Source organism: Oppia nitens, unplaced genomic scaffold (genome assembly GCF_028296485.1).
Source record: "Oppia nitens isolate AA-2021 unplaced genomic scaffold, nextdenovo-longstitch-racon4-pilon3 scaffold3_pilon_pilon_pilon, whole genome shotgun sequence".
NCBI lineage: Eukaryota > Metazoa > Arthropoda > Arachnida > Sarcoptiformes > Oppiidae > Oppia > Oppia nitens.
The window spans coordinates 3,149,553-3,156,848 of NW_026533221.1; positions in this window are offsets into that span (position 1 = coordinate 3,149,553).

The following is a 7,296-nucleotide window of genomic DNA, read 5'->3' on the forward strand; positions in this document are numbered from 1 at the left end:
TGAACAATTTACAATTTATTCTAGTTAACATTTTAAGACACCTATAAATTCAATCATTTTAAATTATTACATTTGAACAATTTACAATTTATTCTAGGTAACATTTTAAGACACCTATAAATTCAATCATTTTAAATTTTTACATTTAACAATTTACAATTTATTCTAGGTAACATTTTAAGACACCTATAAATTCAATCATTTTAAATTTTTACATTTAACAGTTTACAATTTATTCTAGGTAACATTTTAAGACACCTATAAATTCAATCATTTTAAATTTTTACATTTGAACAATTTACAATTTATTCTAGGTAACATTTTAAGACACCTATAAATTCAATCATTTTAAATTTTTACATTTGAACAGTTTACAATTTATTCTAGGTAACATTTTAAGACACCTATAAATTCAATCATTTTAAATTATTACATTTGAACAATTTACAATTTATTCTAGGTAACATTTTAAGACACCTATAAATTCACACATTTTAAATTATTACATTTGAACAATTTACAATTTATTCTAGGTAACATTTTAAGACACCCACAAATTCAATCATTTTAAATTTTTACATTTAACAATTTACAATTTATTCTAGGTAACATTTTAAGACACCTATAAATTCAATCATTTTAAATTATTACATTTGAACAATTTACAATTTATTCTAGGTAACATTTTAAGACACCTATAAATTCACACATTTTAAATTTTTACATTTGAACAATTTACAATTTATTCTAGGTAACATTTTAAAACACCTATAAATTCAATCATTTTAAATTATTACATTTGAACAATTTACAATTTATTCTAGGTAACATTTTAAGACACCTATAAATTCACACATTTTAAATTATTACATTTGAACAATTTACAATTTATTCTAGGTAACATTTTAAGACACCTATAAATTCACACATTTTAAATTATTACATTTGAACAATTTACAATTTATTCTAGGTAACATTTTAAGACACCTATAAATTCACACATTTTAAATTATTACATTTGAACAATTTACAATTTATTCTATGTAACATTTTAAGACACCCACAAATTCAATCATTTTAAATTTTTACATTTGAACAATTTACAATTTATTCTAGGTAACATTTTAAGACACCTATAAATTCACACATTTTAAATTATTACATTTGAACAATTTACAATTTATTCTAGTTAACATTTTAAGACACCTATAAATTCAATCATTTTAAATTATTACATTTGAACAATTTACAATTTATTCTAGGTAACATTTTAAGACACCTATAAATTCAATCATTTTAAATTTTTACATTTAACAATTTACAATTTATTCTAGGTAACATTTTAAGACACCTATAAATTCAATCATTTTAAATTTTTACATTTAACAGTTTACAATTTATTCTAGGTAACATTTTAAGACACCTATAAATTCAATCATTTTAAATTTTTACATTTGAACAATTTACAATTTATTCTAGGTAACATTTTAAGACACCTATAAATTCAATCATTTTAAATTTTTACATTTGAACAGTTTACAATTTATTCTAGGTAACATTTTAAGACACCTATAAATTCAATCATTTTAAATTATTACATTTGAACAATTTACAATTTATTCTAGGTAACATTTTAAGACACCTATAAATTCACACATTTTAAATTATTACATTTGAACAATTTACAATTTATTCTAGGTAACATTTTAAGACACCCACAAATTCAATCATTTTAAATTTTTACATTTAACAATTTACAATTTATTCTAGGTAACATTTTAAGACACCTATAAATTCAATCATTTTAAATTTTTACATTTGAACAGTTTACAATTTATTCTAGGTAACATTTTAAGACACCTATAAATTCACACATTTTAAATTATTACATTTGAACAAATTATAATTTATTCTAGGTAACATTTTAAGACACCTATAAATTCACACATTTTAAATTTTTACATTTGAACAATTTACAATTTATTCTAGGTAACATTTTAAGACACCTATAAATTCAATCATTTTAAATTTTTACATTTGAACAGTTTACAATTTATTCTAGGTAACATTTTAAGACACCTATAAATTCAATCATTTTAAATTATTACATTTGAACAATTTACAATTTATTCTAGGTAACATTTTAAGACACCCACAAATTCAATCATTTTAAATTTTTACATTTGAACAGTTTACAATTTATTCTAGGTAACATTTTAAGACACCTATAAATTCACACATTTTAAATTATTACATTTGAACAAATTACAATTTATTCTAGGTAACATTTTAAGACACCCACAAATTCAATCATTTTAAATTATTACATTTGAACAATTTACAATTTATTCTAGGTAACATTTTAAGACACCTATAAATTCACACATTTTAAATTATTACATTTGAACAATTTACAATTTATTCTAGGTAACATTTTAAGACACCTATAAATTCAATCATTTTAAATTATTACATTTGAACAATTTACAATTTATTCTAGGTAACATTTTAAGACGCCTATAAATTCACACATTTTAAATTATTACATTTGAACAATTTACAATTTATTCTAGGTAACATTTTAAGACACCTATAAATTCACACATTTTAAATTATTACATTTGAACAATTTACAATTTATTCTAGGTAACATTTTAAGACACCTATAAATTCAATCATTTTAAATTATTACATTTGAACAATTTACAATTTATTCTAGGTAACATTTTAAGACACCTATAAATTCACACATTTTAAATTTTTACATTTGAACAATTTACAATTTATTCTAGGTAACATTTTAAAACACCTATAAATTCAATCATTTTAAATTATTACATTTGAACAATTTACAATTTATTCTAGGTAACATTTTAAGACACCTATAAATTCACACATTTTAAATTATTACATTTGAACAATTTACAATTTATTCTAGGTAACATTTTAAGACACCTATAAATTCACACATTTTAAATTATTACATTTGAACAATTTACAATTTATTCTAGGTAACATTTTAAGACACCTATAAATTCACACATTTTAAATTATTACATTTGAACAATTTACAATTTATTCTATGTAACATTTTAAGACACCCACAAATTCAATCATTTTAAATTTTTACATTTGAACAATTTACAATTTATTCTAGGTAACATTTTAAGACACCTATAAATTCACACATTTTAAATTATTACATTTGAACAATTTACAATTTATTCTAGTTAACATTTTAAGACACCTATAAATTCAATCATTTTAAATTATTACATTTGAACAATTTACAATTTATTCTAGGTAACATTTTAAGACACCTATAAATTCACACATTTTAAATTTTTACATTTGAACAATTTACAATTTATTCTAGGTAACATTTTAAGACACCTATAAATTCAATCATTTTAAATTTTTACATTTGAACAATTTACAATTTATTCTAGGTAACATTTTAAGACACCTATAAATTCAATCATTTTAAATTTTTACATTTGAACAGTTTACAATTTATTCTAGGTAACATTTTAAGACACCTATAAATTCACACATTTTAAATTATTACATTTGAACAATTTACAATTTATTCTAGGTAACATTTTAAGACACCTATAAATTCACACATTTTAAATTATTATATTTGAACAATTTACAATTTATTCTAGGTAACATTTTAAGACACCTATAAATTCAATCATTTTAAATTTTTACATTTGAACAATTTACAATTTATTCTAGGTAACATTTTAAGACACCTATAAATTCAATCATTTTAAATTTTTACATTTGAACAGTTTACAATTTATTCTAGGTAACATTTTAAGACACCTATAAATTCAATCATTTTAAATTTTTACATTTGAACAGTTTACAATTTATTCTAGGTAACATTTTAAGACACCTATAAATTCAATCATTTTAAATTTTTACATTTGAACAATTTACAATTTATTCTAGGTAACATTTTAAGACACCTATAAATTCAATCATTTAAAATTTTTACATTTGAACAGTTTACAATTTATTCTAGGTAACATTTTAAGACACCTATAAATTCACACATTTTAAATTATTACATTTGAACAATTTACAATTTATTCTAGGTAACATTTTAAGACACCTATAAATTCACACATTTTAAATTATTACATTTGAACAATTTACAATTTATTCTAGGTAACATTTTAAGACACCTATAAATTCAATCATTTTAAATTTTTACATTTGAACAGTTTACAATTTATTCTAGGTAACATTTTAAGACACCCACAAATTCAATCATTTTAAATTTTTACATTTGAACAATTTACAATTTATTCTAGGTAACATTTTAAGACACCTATAAATTCACACATTTTAAATTATTACATTTGAACAATTTACAATTTATTCTAGGTAACATTTTAAGACACCTATAAATTCAATCATTTTAAATTTTTACATTTGAACAGTTTACAATTTATTCTAGGTAACATTTTAAGACACCCACAAATTCAATCATTTTAAATTTTTACATTTGAACAATTTACAATTTATTCTAGGTAACATTTTAAGACACCTATAAATTCACACATTTTAAATTATTACATTTGAACAATTTACAATTTATTCTAGGTAACATTTTAAGACACCTATAAATTCAATCATTTTAAATTTTTACATTTGAACAGTTTACAATTTATTCTAGGTAACATTTTAAGACACCCACAAATTCAATCATTTTAAATTTTTACATTTGAACAATTTACAATTTATTCTATGTAACATTTTAAGACACCCACAAATTCAATCATTTTAAATTTTTACATTTGAACAATTTACAATTTATTTTAGGTAACATTTTAAGACACCCACAAATTCAATCATTTTAAATTTTTACATTTGAACAATTTACAATTTATTCTAGGTAACATTTTAAGACACCTATAAATTCAATCATTTTAAATTTTACATTTGAACAATTTACAATTTATTCTAGGTAACATTTTAAGACACCTATAAATTCACACATTTTAAATTATTACATTTGAACAATTTACAATTTATTCTAGGTAACATTTTAAGACACCCACAAATTCAATCATTTTAAATTTTTACATTTGAACAGTTTACAATTTATTCTAGGTAACATTTTAAGACACCTATAAATTCAATCATTTTAAATTTTTACATTTGAACAATTTACAATTTATTCTAGGTAACATTTTAAGACACCTATAAATTCAATCATTTTAAATTTTTACATTTGAACAATTTACAATTTATTCTAGGTAACATTTTAAGACACCTATAAATTCAATCATTTTAAATTTTTACATTTGAACAGTTTACAATTTATTCTAGGTAACATTTTAAGACACCTATAAATTCACACATTTTAAATTATTACATTTGAACAATTTACAATTTATTCTAGGTAACATTTTAAGACACCTATAAATTCAATCATTTTAAATTTTTACATTTGAACAATTTACAATTTATTCTAGGTAACATTTTAAGACACCTATAAATTCACACATTTTAAATTATTACATTTGAACAATTTACAATTTATTCTAGGTAACATTTTAAGACACCTATAAATTCACACATTTTAAATTATTACATTTGAACAAATTACAATTTATTCTAGGTAACATTTTAAGACACCTATAAATTCACACATTTTAAATTTTTACATTTGAACAATTTACAATTTATTCTAGGTAACATTTTAAGACACCTATAAATTCAATCATTTTAAATTATTACATTTGAACAATTTACAATTTATTCTAGGTAACATTTTAAGACACCCACAAATTCACACATTTTAAATTATTACATTTGAACAATTTACAATTTATTCTAGGTAACATTTTAAGACACCTATAAATTCAATCATTTTAAATTTTTACATTTGAACAGTTTACAATTTATTCTAGGTAACATTTTAAGACAATTATAAATTCACACATTTTAAATTATTACATTTGAACAAATTACAATTTATTCTAGGTAACATTTTAAGACACCTATAAATTCACACATTTTAAATTTTTACATTTGAACAATTTACAATTTATTCTAGGTAACATTTTAAGACACCTATAAATTCAATCATTTTAAATTTTTACATTTGAACAGTTTACAATTTATTCTAGGTAACATTTTAAGACACCTATAAATTCACACATTTTAAATTATTACATTTGAACAATTTACAATTTATTCTAGGTAACATTTTAAGACACCTATAAATTCAATCATTTTAAATTTTTACATTTGAACAATTTACAATTTATTCTAGGTAACATTTTAAGACACCTATAAATTCACACATTTTAAATTATTACATTTGAACAATTTACAATTTATTCTAGGTAACATTTTAAGACACCTATAAATTCACACATTTTAAATTATTACATTTGAACAATTTACAATTTATTCTAGGTAACATTTTAAGACACCTATAAATTCACACATTTTAAATTTTTACATTTGAACAATTTACAATTTATTCTAGGTAACATTTTAAGACACCTATAAATTCAATCATTTTAAATTATTACATTTGAACAATTTACAATTTATTCTAGGTAACATTTTAAGACACCTATAAATTCACACATTTTAAATTATTACATTTGAACAATTTACAATTTATTCTAGGTAACATTTTAAGACACCTATAAATTCAATCATTTTAAATTTTTACATTTTTTACAATTTATTCTAGGTAACATTTTAAGACAATTATAAATTCACACATTTTAAATTATTACATTTGAACAAATTACAATTTATTCTAGGTAACATTTTAAGACACCTATAAATTCACACATTTTAAATTTTTACATTTGAACAATTTACAATTTATTCTAGGTAACATTTTAAGACACCTATAAATTCAATCATTTTAAATTTTTACATTTGAACAATTTACAATTTATTCTAGGTAACATTTTAAGACACCTATAAATTCACACATTTTAAATTATTACATTTGAACAATTTACAATTTATTCTAGGTAACATTTTAAGACACCTATAAATTCACACATTTTAAATTTTTACATTTGAACAATTTACAATTTATTCTAGGTAACATTTTAAGACACCTATAAATTCAATCATTTTAAATTTTTACATTTGAACAATTTACAATTTATTCTAGGTAACATTTTAAGACACCTATAAATTCACACATTTTAAATTATTACATTTGAACAATTTACAATTTATTCTAGGTAACATTTTAAGACACCTATAAATTCACACATTTTAAATTATTACATTTGAACAATT